We start from the raw sequence: 18,332 nt of genomic DNA, 5'->3' as shown, positions 1-18,332 counted from the left end.
CTTTGAGCTAGTGAGGTTCCCTTAGAGATGACACTGCAGATTTCTCAGGCTCTCAGTGTGTCAACCTCTAAAATGGGGCATTCAATCTAGCATGTCATAATGTAATATCTATTTACATGTCTATTCCCTCTCTAAACTCTAGGTGAATGCCTCAAGGCTGGGGACCATGGACTTCCTCATTTAAAAAGATGAGATCACTGTGTGCCCTCCACATGGCCTGACACATGGTGGGCCCTCAGTAACCGGGGCGGAATTGGGGGAGTAGTCAACTTGAAGGGTACTGAGGCCTAGCTCCTATGTATACAATCTCTGTGAAGCGCTGGACAAGATGTCCTTGTGCAAGACTATGTCATTATTGCAATTGGAGCAGATAAGAAACTTGGCCTCCTGGGAGCTACATCAAATATGGTAAATGTTGTTTGTTAAATCTAGGTGATGTGGATAGAGGTATTCATTACACTATTCATTATGTTCTAAGGTATTCATTACACTGTTCTGATAGCTTGAACATTTTCATTTAAAAAAAAACAGTCAAAAAAATTTAATAGCAATCAAAAGCTATTCCTTAAAAGCACACACTCATGAAGCTTGGTTCTAGAAAAAGCCATGCCGTTCATTCAGCAGATGTCTATTGAGGAGACAGGGCCTGGAAAAAAGCTAATGGAATGTCCCAGATTTTTAATGGCACAAAAGTGAAATAGACTTAGCTCCTGTCCTCAAGGAACTTGAGGGGAAATGAGACTCAGGTGACAGTGCCACAAAACAAGGGGGATGTGAAGCAGGGGAGACCCGGAGAACCAGCTTAGCTAAGATACAGCCGTTGACTCCACCTCCTGACCAGCATGGACAACGTTAACCCACTGCACACCCACAGCCACGCCACAGGCACAGTTGCAGGCAACTGAAGGCTGGCTCATGACCAAGCTCTCCCCCCTGAGGAGAGCTCAGGACGCCTCACCTCCAGCCCCCCTCATTTCCTGCTATCGAATATTTGCACACATGACCCATGAGATTTAATTGAAACAGGAAAGCAAAGGGCCCCCAAAAGGGCAGCCTGGGGCACGTGTGCATGGAAGGGAGACTGCAGGGTCACTGATGTGGGGCTTGTTTTGGAATGCGGAGAGGAGCAGTGTTTATGGGCTGAGGATATAGTTAAGAATGCTACTGCCAGCACAGGACATCCCAAGTCCAGGATTATGGCTGATGGGCATATTCGTAAGCTCTGGGCTACAGCATGAGAGTTTGGAAAAGCATGATATTTAGAGTCAGAAAGCCCTGGATTGAAATGTGAGTTCTACTACTTACTGACAGTTAGTTGCTTGCCCTCACTTTCCCCATCTGTAAAATGGGATTAAATTAGTTAGTGTCTACCTCACAGGGCTCGTGCCTACGGCTGCCTCACACAGCCTGGTTATACAGCATGTAGTCAGTAAACACTTCCTTACTCACCCACCCCTGCCCCTTTGCAAGACAAGGTCATCTTCACACAGGAGTGTGGGCATTTGCCCAGTTTCTTTTGGCTCAGAGTAGACACACAAACCATCTTCCATAGGTTTTCACTTTGAGTCCTGAGTGTTAACAACCATTTCTCCTGTGGAGACACAGTCTTGGGCAAACACTCAGTGGGACCAGTGGGTGATGATACCTCCTGAGTTAGTTTGGGTTCCCTAAGAGACTGACCCACAACAAGGTTCAAGTGTGCAGAGTTTATATGGGAGGTGATCCCAGTAAACACTGGCGAGAGAGTGGGGAAGTGAGACAGAGAAGGGGAAAAAGCCAAGAAGGGAGTGTGGATATACGTGTTATGGCAGAGGGCAACTGGTAACAGCTGAGGGGCCCGATCCAGCAAGGAAATCTGGGGGACTGTAGAACACCTTGAGCACCCACCTTAGGAGGGAGGGAGCTGGGGTATTTAACCTCCAGCTCCCATCTCTCATTGGCTGCAGGATGTTCCCAGGTATTTGACCTCCAAGGAATTTCCAATCCACCTGCGTGCTGGCTGAGAAGAAGCCTTCAGGGCCTCAGGTGCAGGGGCCTGTAGAAGAAACTGGTAGCATACTCTCGGCGCTGACTGAAGCGAGGACCAAAGGGTGGGAATGGGGTCCTGCTAGCACACGTATATATCCCCTTACATGAGAATGGGATTCCTTCCCATCACAGTAGAGCATGGGTTTCTGACGGCTTTGGGTCTCTACTTACACGCAGTTCCTACCTACATTTCCTCATAGCCTCCGAAAATCTTCCAGCCCCCAGTGAGTATGTAGTATAACCTACTGAGACATGCTTAATACAGGTTCAGATGGCAAAATCTCTTAGGGCAGTAACTTTCTTTATATTTCTCTTTTACTGTGACTTTTGCCAGTGATGTGCCCTCTCTGGCTTCTTCATCTATATTTCTTTATATTTATCTTTTACTGCGACTTTTGCCAGTGATGTGCCCTCTCTTGGCTTCTTCATCTATAATATCAAGAGGGTTGCTATGATGGCCTCAGAGTTCCCTACTCTGTGATTTTTATGCTGTCTACCACCATCCCAAGCCCCTGGGGCCATGTAGAGCACATAGCAGGCATTCCCCAAGGTTGATGGACTACAGAGATGCACACTGCTCTGAGTCAGAAGCTCCATCCTCTCTTCCAACTGGTGGAGCAAGAGACTCAGCCCCCCTCCTGAGAGCTGGCCAGGACTAGCAGGTAAGAGGAAGCTGAACAGAGGAGAACAGAATTCTGGGAAAGAAAGCTGAAAGCAGAAATGGCACAGTCAGATTTGTGTGAACAGAATCCACAAAGGTCACAAAATCCATCCCATCTCGCTTAAGACTGCAGATGACAACATAAGCTATTTTGAAGAACTGAACAACCCTTGGCCCTCCCGCAATAGGGAGGCCACAAACCATGCTATCTTGAAAAGTCAGAGACTGGGGCACCTGGGTGGCTCTGAGACCCGAGAGCGTCATGTCATGTCAAAGACACATGCACGGTGAGCACAAATCTTTCAGCGCCGGGTGGCTCAGGGCTTCCCGACGACACTCCACCGAGGCAAGTAGCATCCTGGTGGACAGGTGGGGAAGACACACGAGCACACACCCAGCAGGGGCAGGACCTGATAAATGAGGGCAGGCCACCAGCACCCCACCCTTCTGGCTGCTTTAATTTAAAATGCTGGAGCTTTTTTATGATGTGACCTTGGGATGGTTGTTCTTGAAAATGGCAAGACTTGGAACACCTGAGTGGCTCAGTGGTTGATCATCTGCCTATGGCTCAGGTTGTGACCCCAGGATCCTGGGATTGAGTCCCGCAACGAGCTCCCCACAGGGAGCCTGCTTCTCCCCCTGCCTGTGTCTCCACCTCTCTCTGTGTGTCTCTCATGAATAAATAAATAAAATCTTAAAAAAAAAAATTCAGAGACAGAGACACAGAGAGAATAAGTAATTATCCTATAGTGGCAAACCCAAATATCCAACCCTAAGGCAGATGGGCACTTCAGGGGTCAGAGGGAATAAATAAGTTCTGGCCCCCACCATCCAGGCACTGCCTGCTTATCCTCCCCATGCGGGGCCAGAAGTTGCCTAGAGCCCCAACCACTCAGTCTCCTTCCTCCGGCTCCAGGCTCGCTGGAGATGGTGAACAGCTGTTTGCTATTGTGAGTGGAGGAGCCTTTTATATACTTGACGACATCTTAAATCATATCTTCATGATGACGGGGAAGACTCGTTACAGCTACCGCGTGGATGAAAAGTGGTGGGCCGCACGGCGCTGGTGTTAATGTCATCTGGGTTATTATAGTCGCACAGGCACACAGTAGAAACTGAACAAATAGAATAGTTGTATGTTTAACACTTTGCCTTCAGGCAGAAAGACTGTTAAAAAGTACATTTAAAAGTCCATGTTAAAAGTACATTTAAAAGATTAAAACACTAGCAACAGTCTAGCTCTGGGTGGTGGAAAGATGAGTGGATTTTCTCTCTGTGTATTTTCTAAATTATCTACCATGAACATGAATAACTTTTATAACCAGGAAAAGATAAAGGAGGTATGCTTCCAAACGTATGGGGTTTTTTTAAGCAGGTTGTCAGTTTATGCCCACTGAGACCTTAATTCAGGGCTGTTTCTAAGATGGTGGTGGGACAGAAGTAGCAGAGGCTAAAAGAGAGACATCCAGAAGGAAAGGTAACAGATTTTCCCAGCCAGCACCTAACACATAGTGGGCATGCAACAATGAATTGGGGGAAATGCTACTACTAGCCCAGTGTGTCTTAATCTCAAACAGCTTCCATTTACCTCAAGAAAATAGCAGTTGGAAGATAGACACAACATCTCCTAAGAAAACTTCAGACAAAGCTGGGTGTGTTTGAGCTCTAATTATTCTTACCACTAAGTTAAAAACTCTCTTTGGCTTTTGGAGAGTGATTGGGGTCTAAAAGAGATACCCACATTTGCATCGGAGAGAAGAATTCCCCAGCCATGAATGTACTCACCAAAACACATGAATTCTGGAGAAATGTTAATAATAAATTGTTAAATGAAAAAGCAAGCCATAAAATACTACATACAGTACAACCACATCTATGAAAACACTATGCATAGATACAAGAGTTGAAAAAAAAATCAAAATAGTTATTGTGTTGGGGTAGATTTTTAGAAAAGTTCTTAATGTAACTGTTGGCCATTCGGGGTTTTTATTCCAACATTTTATTATGAAAATTTTCAAACAGTACAGCAAATCGAGATAATTTTAGGGTAACCACCTATTTACTTGCCACATTGAGTCGGCCTTTAATGCTACTTCGTTTCTAAACTATTTTAGAGTGCTTTAAACTTTTCTATTAGGTCATATTTGGCATTTACATTAACAGCATACATTTTAGAGCCTAATTATAAAATGCACACCTATGAACCCGTCACCCGACTTACACACCAGCACATCACCCTCACACGTGCATCTTCCTGTGTGCTCTCTTCTGTTCCCAACTCATTTGCTTCCTCCAGAAGTAGCCATATCCTGAGCTGTGTGTTGATCATTATCCTCCTCATCTATCACATGGTGTGCATCTACAGGAGCCAGGGCAACTCCAGTCCAAGATGCTTTGACTTTTGGGGGTACCACCTTCTAGATATGAGGCATCCTCCAAATCACCTCCACAGCAATAGAATGCTTTGGCTCAGGAGTGGCACATGCCCTGTACAGTCCTCGCAGCCTGCTTTCCTCATTCACTGCCATGTCACTAGGATTTCTCCAGGCTGTTGCAGGCAACTGTGTTTTCGTTCATTTTCACTATTGTGTATTCCTCCATCCTGTGAATCATACAGCTCAATATTTTGTTCATTATTCCCTATCTAAGGGACATTGGTGTTTCCAGTCTTGTGATTACTAACAGTACCGCCAGATACAGGATTCCCCGGGGCACATGTTCAGGAGTTTCTCTGGGGCACAGGTTGTTGGGGGGTGGGGGGTCTTATAGTTAAATTTTTCAAGAAGAGGGAAAAGAAAAAAAAGGAGGAGAAGGTGGAAGGTGTTAGGTTGGCATCTTTCCATTTTGCAAAGGAAAGTTGGGGACACAGGATTTTTTTTTAAGATTATTTATTCAAGAGAGCAAGGGAGTGTGGAGAGGGATAAGCAGACTCCTTGCTAAGCACAGACTCTGATTGGGGCTCCTTCTCAGGACCCTGAGATCATGACCTGGGCCAAAACCAAGTGTCGGACGCTTAATTGACTGAGCCACCCAGTCTCCCTGGGGACACAGGATTTAAAAAAAAAAGAAAGAAAGAAAAAGAAAAGGCAAATGAAAGCAAGCAGATGGCAGGGGACAGAAAGATCATAGCTTTTCATGCTCTTCTTCAGCAAGGCACAGGTTGGACTGAGGAAAAAAGAGTCAGAGATCAAGTCAACATTTTCCATAAAACTGCAAATTTATGAAGAAGAAGCAAATGATGAACCTAAGTAGCTGTTTCTTTCACATAATTTGTAGACTCTAAAACCATGCTTCTCAATATCAAGATGTCATCATTCAAGAGACAACCTGACATCTAAGAAGATTTCAGTGCAAAGTTAATTTTCATTTGCTTCCTTTTTAAAAATAAATAAATGTCATACTGTGATCTTTTTTCCTTTTTTGCTGGAGGGAGGCATGCTTTGGAATCAAAGAAATAATGACAAGGTAGTTCAACTCCCCAAAGATTGGTAATCACCAGCACATGGCCCTGGAAGGAAATAAAAGGAGCAGGGGAAAGAAGGCTATTCATGACAGATTTTGACAGAGCTAACTAAGAATATCAGTAGTCACATAACTTATCCTACTAGTTTCCTAGGAGGACCCCTCATGTTAGCTTTGACCATAAGCAAGAAACTATAGCTTTGATGAAATTCATTTGCTTTACATTCAGTTTGGGGGGGTTGGGTAATAGAGAGAATCTGGTAACCAACCTCTTGATAGATCAAGAAAGAAATTGAGAGGTAGTCCTAAACAACTTTGGGGTAGATGGCCCATGGGCAAATTGGATAAAATCTTGGAAGAACCTGTTCCCCTTGGTTTTGCTGATAAGAAGAGGGAGCTGGATCTCAGCTCTGACCTTAGAGGACCGGGATATGTGGTTAGCCTCTGACCCCAGGCAGAGGGCGAGCACTGAGAGCAGGGCTCCTTTCTATGGAAAGGTAAAGATGACCAGCTACCCTTGAATTAGTAGGAGTCACAGTTTGTAATTCAATGATCAAAGAATGGGGCTCTATCAGGTTGAAACAAAAGTAGATGCATTGTGCATTCTTGCTGCCACTAACAGGGCATTTCTAAGTGCTATCTATTGTGTATTATCTCCTTATTTCTCAGACCAAGGCAGCAGGATAGGTAGTCATCACTCAGGCTTCTAGGTAGCAACTAATAGAAACCAAGTAGGGTGATTTCATCAGAAAAACAGCTTACCAAGGAGATATTGGGCATTTCATAGAATTACAGGAAATGTTCAGAAAATGTGCAAGAGCCAAGGGAAGCCAGGACCTGAGTTCAATCATGAACTGCTAATGTCATCACTGAATGGACACATGCCTATGTGGCTGCCACTAACACCACTGCCACTATAGCTGCTAAATAAACCTCCAGCATCCCTGTGTCTCTGCATCACATGTCCCAGATTCAAACTCCTAGAGGGCAGGGTGAGCTTCGTTGAGCCTGAGCCAGTGCTGCCAATGTCCTAGGCCAACAGGTAGAGGTGGACGTTGGCAGACCAGCAGGGAGAAGCAAGAGTCTGCCTTTCAATCTTTCTTACTTTGAAACAGTCCAACTTCCCACTAAGACCCATAGGGGAGGAAATTCCCCAGTGGTAGGAAGGACTTTCAGATGCTGGTCAAAGGCAAAAAACTGGCAAGTGTGCCCTAAAGCAGAAGTTACTGTGGTCCCCATTTATGAATAAGGTATTCCGATCCATCCCATCCTGGTGCATCATGACCAGGTGACTGGTCAGGTGGTGACTCAGGGCTGCATTAGGCAGACTCTGGCAAAGGAAGAGCTAAGATCCCCCACAATTAAAATGAGGCAGTGTGTACACTGTAAAAGCTAACATCTTTGCGTTACAAAGACCATTTGATCCATTTGTTTCACTTAATCTTTACCCAAAAACTCCTTACACCAACCCTGATTGGTGCAGAGGGTGGGTGAGTGTTCTTGTCATCCCATTTGGAACATGGAACCTGAGGCCAGGTCAACTCAATGGCTTCTCTGTGAGCAGAGACTAAAATAAGATATTCTGGCCGCAGTCTTCCTGCTGTATCATATGATCGTTGAAATACTTGGTTGATTTTTGTTCGGGTATAATGGGCCATTTAATGTTTTTAACAGCTATTAAAGCAGGACTTTGTAAATGCTAATATGCACAGGAATCACCTGGGGATGTTTTAAAATGCAGATTCTGAGACAGGCGACTGGGTGGCTCAGTCATTTGGCTGTCTGACTCTTGATTTCTGCTCAGGTCATGATCTCAGGATCCTGGAATGGAGCCCCATGACAGGCTCCATGCTCAGTGGGGAGTCTGCTTGGGATTCTCTCTCTGTCTCCCTTCCTCTCCCCACCCCCACTCATGTATTCTCTCTCTCTCTCTCAAATAAATAAGTTTTTTTTTAATGCAGATTGTGATTCCATAGGTCTGAAGTGGGGCTGGAATTCTCACTTCTAACCAGCTCCCAGGAGATGCTGATGCTGTTGGTCCAGGAACCAGGAGCCAGGAACCTTCATGAAAGCAAATGTTTCATGAGGGTAAGTAACAAGGATTAAGAGCAATACATGTTTTTAATCTACATCACACAATTGCAATATCTTAATAACTTGGTGAAGAACTGTTTGTGACACAGCTGAGAATTTTTATTTCTTCCATGTTCCAATTTTTTGTGGTATCTCTTTATTAAGTTTAAAGGGGGTTTGGGGGTGCCTGGCTGGCTTAGTTGGTAGAGCATGTGACTCTCGATCTCAGAGTTGTGGGTTTGAGCCCCACATTGGGCAGAGATTCCTTAAAAATTAAAAAAAAAAAATCTAAAAAAAAAAAAAAGAAAATAAGAAGGAGGAGGAGGAGGAGGAGGAGGTTTGAGGGAGTAAGATGTTCTTGGATTTGCTTTTTGCTCCAGGAGACATATGTAGAGGGTGGCCCAACAGGGTGAGGAGGGGCCGGGGTAGAAATTTAACACTACTGCTCATGAGAGCAGGCATTTCAAGACAGTCTTATCTCAGCATGCAGCCCAGAAATTCAGAAGCAACCCTCTCATTTCAAAAGTACGCTCTCCTGAGAAGCTTATAAACACCCAATATCCTGCATGGAGAAACACAAATAGAAAAGAGGAAAAACAAAACAAAACAAATGAAAAACCTTCCCCCGAGAGAAATGGAAGCCACACATCTCTGAAGGCCTGAGTTAAGCTTGAAGAAGCATCTGGCCCAGCTGGAAGCAGGTGGCGGAGAGCCCAGTAGAATGAAGATAAGTGAGGGGCTGAGGACAGTTGAAGGGAGCAGAAAACAACCACAAACCGTGAAGAAAACAGTGGGGGGTCATAAAAAAATAACCCTCTCCTCCTAAAAGCAAACAAAGACAAAGGGAGAAAGAAGCAAAAAGAACCAGATGCAAGATTTGCCTGAAAGCCCAGCCAAGGAGGCAGAGCCAGGGAGGTGTGGGGATGAAGAAGCCTATGAGGAGTTCAGGGGAGCAGAGCTGGGGAGCAGACACAGCACCTGTGGAGAAGGGTGGTCAGCGGGGCAGGTGGGCAGGTGCCAACACCAGAGTGGTGATTAGCAAGTGACGGGAAGCAGGCACCAACCAGCCCTCCACAGTGTTTGGGGACAATGATTAAAAAGAAGCCTATTTGGGAGTTTCCTTTGTCTCCCTGAGCCACCAGCTGAAGTTGCACAGATGTTCATCTGTTCTGGAGTCTGAGACAACAACACAGATTTCCCCAAAACACTTGGGCTTTTAAAAACAAGAAAAGAGGGGCACCTGGGTGGCTCATATGGTTGGGCATCTGCCTTTAGGTCAGGTCATGATTTCCAGGTCCTGAGATCGAGCCCCATATTGGCTCCTTGCTCAATGGGGCATCTGCTTCTTCCTCTGCCTCCCCCTCTGCTTGTGCTCTCTCTCTCTCTCTCTCTCTCAAATAATTTTTTAATCTAAAAAAATTAATAATAAATGAGAAAAGAAAAGGGGTGCCTGCCTGGCTCAGTCAGTAGAACATCCAACTCTTGATCCCCAGGTCGTGAGTTCAAGCCCCATGTTGGGTGTGGGGCCTACTCTAAAAATAAAAATAAATAAGAAAAGAAAGCACACTTTGAAAGCTTCCACAAGTTGTTGCAGTTCTTTTCTTTTTCAAAGTCTGTATTTCTTTTCAAAGGATGTTACTCGGCAGTTTGGTTTATTTTTTTCCTCTCTCCAACTAGATTGCCTCATGTTCACACATCAAAGTAGGAAAACATGGCGGGCATATTTTTAAGTCTCTAAATTGTAGCCTTGGAGGGTGGGGAGCATGTGGGCTTTCACTGGTCCCTCTATTTCGAAAAAGTTCTCCTTCCCCTGCAAACTCCAGCCACCTCCCCTCACCTTCCCCTTGAGCTACTGGCTCCCTGCACTCCCTGGAGCTTGGACCAGGCTCTCTGGATGGCCTAGCAGTCTGTCCTAAACAACCTTCCCTCTCTCATCATGGCCCAGGCTCTCCAAGACACTGCCCTCAGTAGGTGAGTTCCAGGAGCCTTCTGACTTTGGGAAAGTCCAGCTCTCACTTAAGTGAGACCCACAGGTGCACCTGGACACTGTGCCATCAACGCTGATTTGAAGAGTTTCATATCTGTATTCCTTGAGCTGTTTGCTATGTGCTTCTAATGCCTGGGCTCTCCAGGTAGGAGCTAGACCTGGGCAGGGAGTCTTTCTGTATGTGGCCCTCTGATACTTGATCTTTTCATAACTGATCACAGAACTGGGGAGAGGGGACTGCAGAATTTGTTTGATCTCCAGGGATACTGTCAGGTGTGCTCTTGACCAGGTGTCGGGCACTCTGGTTTTCCTTTTCCATAATCACATTACACAGGAGAAGGGCATGGTCTTTTTTTTTTAAGATTTTATTTATTTATTCATGAGAATACACAGAGAGGAGAGAGAGAGAGGCAGAGACACAGGCAGAGGGAGAAGCAGGCTCCATGCAGGGAGCCCGACGTGGGACTCGATCCTGGGTCTCCAGGATCAGGCCCTGGGCTGAAGGCAGCACAAAACTGCTGAGCCACCCGGGCTGCCCATTTACATTTCTATTCCAAACCAAAAATGTTTAATTCCAATGTGTTCTAGAATTTCTCATTTACTAAACCCCAGAAGTCCCCCCACACCAAGACCCTCATTTCTAGAATGCCAAAACAAGAGCCTTCTCCCCCATACCCCCACACCCCCACACGGCAGCTAATTGGAATTCCAACCATCTCAGGTCATAGGAAGATACTTGATAGCTCTGTGAATGAGATGTTCAACCTACTTTAACACACTGCTAACCAGCTCAGATTATTTTCCAAAGGTTGCCAGAATGTTATTTCATTCCTAAAGGGAAAGAAATAAAAGAAAAGAAACAAAAATAAAGAAAGAAAACCAATAATTCCTTCCAGAAAAGAGCCAAAAGGGCAACCCCACTGTCACTTTGCCCCCATTGTATAACAACATGAAGAAACAAGGGGAAATGGCTTTTATTGAACAGTTGCCATGGCTTTAGATATGTGCTGTGAAAATAATGGACAACTATGAAAGCTCTACCCACCCAGAGGCAGGCAAGGCTTTGACCAAGTGCTACCCTCGAGGAACAGCAAGGACCAAAAAATACCAAGCCTAAGGTAAACCAATGGGCAGCCCTTGCCAGAATGTGCTACGTGGTTGCAAAAAATCTACCTACAGGCAGCCATCCCCTGTCTTACCACCTTTTAAGGCAGGGGCCACCCTCACACAGGTCCAGGCAGAGCTGTATTTCTTCCTTAAAATCGGGTGGAATGGGCATGTGCAGGAAGAGGGGAGCAGAGCTGTGCTCTGGTTACATAGAGTAACACCACATCAGCAGCCAGGCCGGGTGAATTATAGGTTGGTGACCCACCGGTGGTCTTCTTATAGGGAAAGGGCATAAGCTTGCCTCTGAGAGTCATTCCTCCCTCTCCCAGGGAAGCTGTATGTCCACCACCCCCAGCGAGGCCCCACTCCAATGAGGGAGAAGTGTGCTATTAAATGTCACTTTGATATAAGGGCCTCTGTCTAGAAATTCAGTGTTGAATCATGGTGTGCTTGGCTTGAACAATGCTGAGAGGGGCCGCCCGTGTCCCCTGGGTAGGTCGGCCCAGGTCTGGACCCCTATGCAATGATGACATTGCTGCTGACTTGAATCATATGTGTGATTTATTTGTTCAAGCTCCATATTCCAGGCAGGAGTGATTTGTGGGGTTGACAACCTGCAAATTGCAAAGTGGAAAGTTTACGAGCCTAATTTATGGATAAAATGAGGAGCCCCTTCTCTACACAGAAGACAACTAAATGCCTCCTGAAGCAAGATCTTGTTCTTATCAGGCTGGGTGGCAACTCACAAAATCTGACCTGCCCATAAAGAAAGGAGGCAGGAGGACACAGAGTCACTTAGACTCTTACCAGTAGACAGTGCTCACCATAATTCCCCCAACACTCACCAATATCACAACTCCAGGGTGTCCACATCACTACCTTCATCACCTACTGCAGCCCTACCATCATGGCTTCTGTCATGCTCATTACCTCTCTCGTCACCACCGGCATTGTCCTCACCTTCACCATGACCCTGCCACCACCATTATCACTCCTATCATCAGCCCACCATGCCCATTGCCAGTAACCCAACTGCTACCATGCAGCCACCTCACTGCTGCCTTCACAATTCCCTCGGCACACTTTTGGAGGGTCATAAGTCATCTTACATTCTCCAGCAGGACTGAGCTGCCAATGGGCCATTCCAAACAGACAAAGCCTAGAAGAAGCAAACCCACTTTTTAGCATCATTGTTTGATGTGTTCACAAGCCTTCACAGGATTCTCCACCCACTCACACTGCTAAGAATCCTGCATTCACAAAAATTATTTTTATTACATTCAAGTTGATAGAGTCTCCAGAAAACAAAGTATACACTCAGTGGGTTTCCCATGTTGCTAAGCACTTTACTAGCTCTGGGCCCATTGACCTCCCTCAGTTACACATTCCTGGTCCTCTGGGCACCATCTCTTTGCTATTAGCCGGGTCATTTACTCTGTAAGGCCTAATAGTGTCATCAATATACAGAAGCTCTGAGTTGGGAGTTCCTTCTCCTTAGAGGATTACTAAAGTTACACCAAAGTACCCACCCTCATTACCAACGTCCTTAACACGAATGTCACCAGAACCACCAGAACCATGATCACTACCCTCATCTTTACCATCGTTACCAACATTGACATCACCTGACCACTAGCATCAGCAGGCCAGGTTAAGTATGAAGTTGTACAACGCGTTCCGCTAGGTACTGAGTAGAGAAATCCAGAATCCTAGTTTCTAGAAGAATGGCCCCTAGGGAGTATTCTTCAGAAAATAGTCTCAGGGGATACACCATGTATAAGGAGAAGAAAGTTCCACTGTCCATTGAATTTGGGAAATACTGCATGCTAACAATGCCCAATGTCCTTAAGCATACTGAAGGCTCTGAGATGTTCTCCAGGAGAGGAATCCATGTAAGGCTGTAGGACCCAATATTTCTCAGGAATATTTTACCACTAAATCATCGTTCCCCTGATCTCTATTAATATTACAATGAACTCATGTTCTGCAGGACACACTCTGAGAAGTGCAGCTCTAAAAGCTTAAAATTGCACAGGCAACAGTGACATCAACACAGACACACTCACAGGCCACCAGTCTAAATGCTTCTCTGCTGCATACACTTTAGCACCCAATCACAAAGCCAAAATGGTCACCTTCCCTGGGCCCTGGAAGACAGGGTGGTCATTGTCTCAGCCTGTACAATATTCACTGTGTCCTCTGAGTATCCTATAAGACAAGCATTATTCATGCTATCCTCAGTACAGCCATTTTCATCCTCCCAGGTTTGGGGACATCCCATAGCTTTGGATGTGCATTTCCAAGCCATTAACTAAGGAACATTTTACAGACACCTAAGCCTCTAGACAGCCATCCCTGAGGGCAGATCACCCAGCCTCAGAGGCAGGAGGGACCAAGGAGAGTTCACAGTCTAACCCTGAAGGACACAGAAGCCAGAGGAGGGGTGAGGACCCCCCAGGGCCACAGTGGATGCCACCCTGACCCATTTCCTCTGCACAGCAGCAGCCCACAAGTCCCAGTCCAGGAGGGGTCTAGTCTAGGTCCATCATTGGTCCAAGATGAAAGGAGAAAACTGTATCCCCAGAGTAGATTTTGCATAAAGCTAAATGCATTCAACTCAGAGGGTATCCTGAAATGGTCAGTTTTACTCTGGGAGTTAGAATATCCTAAATATGGGTGACATTAGACGGTGGGTATGTTTGTTTCCTGGGGCTGCGATAACAAAGGACCACAAACCGTGTGGCTTAAAACTAGAGAAATGGATCGTCTCACAGTTCTGGAGGCTCGGTGTCCAAAATCAAGGTGCCCGTAGGGCCCCACTCCCTCTGAGACTCTAGGTAGACCCTCCCTTGCCTCTCCCCAGCTTCCGGTGGGGACTGGCAATCCTTGGCCTTCCTAGGTTTGCAGCTGCATCTCTGCCCCTTGCCTTCACATGTCCTTCCCCTGTGTCTTCTTCGTCGCCTTTCCTCTGGGTCCCAATTCTGTCTTTTTATAAGGGCGCTGATCAAATTGGATTGGGGCCCATTCTACTCCAGCACAATCTCATTTTAACCAATCAGATCTGCAACAACCCTATCTCCAAATAAGATTGTACTCACAAGTACCAGGGGTCAAGACGTCAACATTATTTTTGTAGGAGACACAATTCAATTCCTAACACTGGTTTTTCTCCTGGTGTCCTCACTGGGCAAAAGAAAAAGCTGGCAGCTCTTAAGCTGAATCAAGATGTTGTTTGCTTTTTCTCTATTTTTGGGTTTTTGTTGTTGTTTTACAGGTGAGAAAAACCCCATCACCTGGAAGCCACAGTACCCACTCTCCCATCTCTTGACTTCCCATCTCCTTGGCTGCCCTCCTCCCAGCCAAGCCTCATCCCAAAGGCACCTCACGGGAGCAAGGGCTCATGTCAGCCCCACTTTTGTCCTCCTTGGAGACCCAAAGAGCACTAGGGCCCCTCAACCTCCCCTGGCACATAGAGTAGAGCAGCCCTCCTCCTTCATCTCCTGCAGGGTCCCCTCACCTGAAGGAGAAGAAGTCTCAAGAAGTCTCCACTGCCTGGCCCAATCCCAGGGCGAGAGGGTCACACTCAGGCAGGGCTGACCCCATTGGCCTTCCTGCAGCAGCCCCACAGGCAGGGCACGTCCACCACCCGGCTCGGCCTCCTGGCTCCAGTTGCCAAATGTAGAAGACAGGTTGCTACTTGAGGCTTCATCAGCCAGGCAAAGAGAGAGCCCCCCTCCTTGTTCGCTCTGGGCCTGTCTGGTCTGACAGTGGCTTTGGCATATAGTAGATACTCAAGAGAAGCCTATGGAATGGAAGAAAATGAAGCTGAATTTCATATTCCCCATTTCCATTTCATTTACTTGGCTCCTTCTGTTCCCCTCAGACCTGGCCAGCTGGCTCACTTTCACAACACAGGCCCAGTCGATTCCAATTTTCATCTCCTGTATCATGCTATACTTACTTGCTCCCTGGAATACCTTTTCCTCTCCTCCATTTAGACAAATTCCAAGCATGTTTCAAAGATCAATAGTCGCTACTCCTCCATGACCATACCCGCCTCCAGAATCTTGCAAAGCTCCACACCAGGCATCTGGGATCCAGACATTGTCTGATGCTGCTTGTTATCTGCTTATCAAAACCCACTTTCAAAAAAAAAAAAAAACCCACTTTCTCTCCCTGGTGGCATAGAAAACACATTGATGAGTCACTCTAGGAACAAAGATTCTACATCAAGGTACTTTCCTTCCTCGCAGCTAACGTCTTCCTCCATACCCGCTGACTCCTCCTCGACCCTTCCCAAGGCATCCACCCCTAATAAACATCCTGCTCCCCAAACTTCATGTCAGCATCCGCTTCTGATAAACCAACCTGTCACAGAGATGGCGACAGTTTTCACTTCTGCTCTAAAAGCACTTAGCATCGGGGCACCTGGGTGGCTCAGTGGTTGAGCATCTGCCTTCAGCTCGGGCGTGATCCTGGGGTCCTGGGATTGATTCCCACATGGAGAGCCCACTTCTCCCTCTACATGTGTCTCTGCCTCTCTCTTTGTGTCTCTCATGAATAAATAAAATCTTTAAAAAATAATAATAATAAAATAAAAGCGCTCAGCATCATGCATGACACATAGTAGGTGCTCAGGGACATGGCTTCCCTCCTTGCTTCCTACATGAGGAACTAGTGGAAGGCCGTGGGCAGACAGTAGGAGTTAATCTCCCCAAGTGGGTAAGAGAGCCTTAAGAACATCACATGCCAAGTTCCTGGAAAGACCAAGCAGGCAGGAGGGCCCAAGACCTCGCAGGGGCGTGTGATTCAAGAGAGAGAAGTGGATTCAGATGGCCAGGAAGCACGGAGCCTCAGCACGGAGAGCAGCAGCGAGGGGAGGGTCGAGGGGAGAGTCGGGGGTTGGGTGGAACTCTAAATACAGAGGTGACCTCTTCTGGCCCCTCGGGCACTGCTGCCCTGCAGACTTCTGTCCCTCTGCCCAGGAGTGGAGGCTGCCTCAGCTTTGAGTTTTTCCTATAAAAAGAGCCCCCTGGCTATTATTCTTTGCAGTGTGAAATGGAAAATCACCTGGATGAGGTTTCACATGAAGCAGCAAGTTGTTGGAAAGGGCTAGAGGACCGTGTGAGCTGAGAACAAGGTATGGACCTGGTTCTTGGGGGTGCAGGGCTAACGGGAAGAAAGGGGAAACGCAGGGGCACCTGGGTGGCTCAGGGGTTGAGCATCTGCCTTCAGCTCAGGGTGTGATCCCAAGATCCTGCATCGGGCTCCCCACAGGGAGCCTGCTTCTCCCTCTGCCTGTGTCTCTGCCTCTCTCTGTGTCTCTCATGAATAAATAAATAAGATTTAAAAAAAAAAAAAAAGCAGTATGGTTCTGACCTCAGGGGCCTGGTGCCCAAGTGAGAAACCAAGGTTTGCCTACCTTTTAAGACCCCTTCAATCTCCCTCACGCCAACTCCCCAGCCTGAACGTTCTGGAGGGTGGTTGCTGCCAGGGGCACAGTGGGGTAGAAGACCAGGGAGAAAGCAGAGCAGATACACTCACAGTCTTCAGAACCAGGCAGCTCCAAACCTGGCCTCCGCTCTGCTCCCTCTGTAGCTGTGTGACTTTAGGCCAGTTATGTAACTTCTCAGGGCCCCATTTAGCTATTATTGCCTGTATTATCATGTTATTCTCGCCATCAGGAGTTACAATCTCTGGACAAGTGGACAGACATGCCTTGAATCAAAAGCAAACTGTGTGTTCCTCCCTGCTGGAGTTCACCAGAACTAGTGCAAGCCAGGCTTGAGCTTCCAGGCAGACTTCATGTGTTTGGGAGGGTCCCTGAGGGCAGACTTTGGCTGGGCCTGGAAAGAGAGAGGAACAGGGAGCATAAAATATGTAGATGAACCCCCAAAGGTGGGAATGGGCATGGGGTGCTTGTGGGACAGAGAGGAGCCTGAGGTACCACATGATGCCGCATCTGCTTGCTGGTGCCAAGGGTTCTGAGGTGAGGCATACACAGTCTGGAGGGGGCAGGAGAAGTGAACCTTCCAGGTGAATCAGGGTCTGGTCAGGGACACAGAGACCCACAGAGCATAGCAATGCATCCCAGTTAGCCAGAGCCAGGAACCAGAGCCAGCCAGTGGGGGCTGAGGCCATGGAAGAACTGTGGGCCCTGTCAGACTCCATGGGAAGAAGCTAAGAATTACCCCCCACTGCTCCCAGCCTCCCACCATTGCTTCCCTCCGAAGGGGCCTCACCAGAAGCCATAACTGGCAAGGAACCTGGGACACGTGGTTTGCCGCAATCAGCACCCCTACCCCACAGTAGGAGGCAGAGCCAACAAAGGCACACAAGATAGCCGTGACCACAATAGAAATACAGATGCCACAAGAGGCCCTGGCAGGGTGACTACCTGGGCCTGGGTGTCTGAGAGGGCTTCCCGGGAGGAGCCGACACCTGAGACCAAGCCAGAGGAGAGGTTAACAAGGAAAAGAGAAGAAGGCTCTGTGCTGCCAGAGAGCAGCAAGCAGAGGTCCTGGAGGTGCAGAGGCCCAGGGCCATTGAGCCAGCATGACAGGCAGGCAGAGCCCCAGAGGACTCCCAGAGGTGGGTGGAGGCAGGCGGCAGAGAGCCTTCCTGCGGAGTCTGGGCCCAGCCCTGAAACCTCCTGGGAGCCCTGGAAGGTCTGAAGTGAGAGTGGCTCATTTGTACCTGTGTGAGCATCCCACTCTGGCCACTTGAAAAGGCCTAGATTCGAAGGGGGCAACCTGAAGGCTGGGAACCCAGGGCCTCACCGAGTAGCTGCAGGGGGAATGGAAAGGGAGTTCGTGGAGATAGTGCCCAGGTGGAAGTAACAGGGCTTGAGGGGGTGGGGGAGGAGGGAGCCTAGGGGGTGCCCAAGGTGACAGCCAGGCTTCTGCCTCGAGCATCCAGAAGCTGTGCCTCTTCACACAGCATCTCATTTAGCCTCCACATAAGTCTGAGTTTGTCAGTGTCGTCATCCCCACGTTTCCAGTGAGAAGACAAGGA

General features: G+C 47.4%; 1 non-coding gene across 1 annotated transcript; it reads left to right on the top strand.

Moving 5' to 3' along the window:
• Nucleotides 1–8,409: 8,409 nt before the first annotated feature.
• TRNAE-CUC (transfer RNA glutamic acid (anticodon CUC)) lies at nt 8,410–8,482 on the top strand. The gene has a single exon. It is a non-coding gene; the product is annotated as a tRNA-Glu (tRNA).
• Nucleotides 8,483–18,332: the final 9,850 nt, after the last annotated feature.

Source organism: Nyctereutes procyonoides, unplaced genomic scaffold (genome assembly GCF_905146905.1).
Source record: "Nyctereutes procyonoides isolate TBG_1078 unplaced genomic scaffold, NYPRO_anot_genome, whole genome shotgun sequence".
Lineage (NCBI taxonomy): Eukaryota > Metazoa > Chordata > Mammalia > Carnivora > Canidae > Nyctereutes > Nyctereutes procyonoides.
The sequence above is the reverse complement of the archived record's forward strand: the minus strand, read 5'-3'. Positions and strand labels throughout refer to the sequence as shown.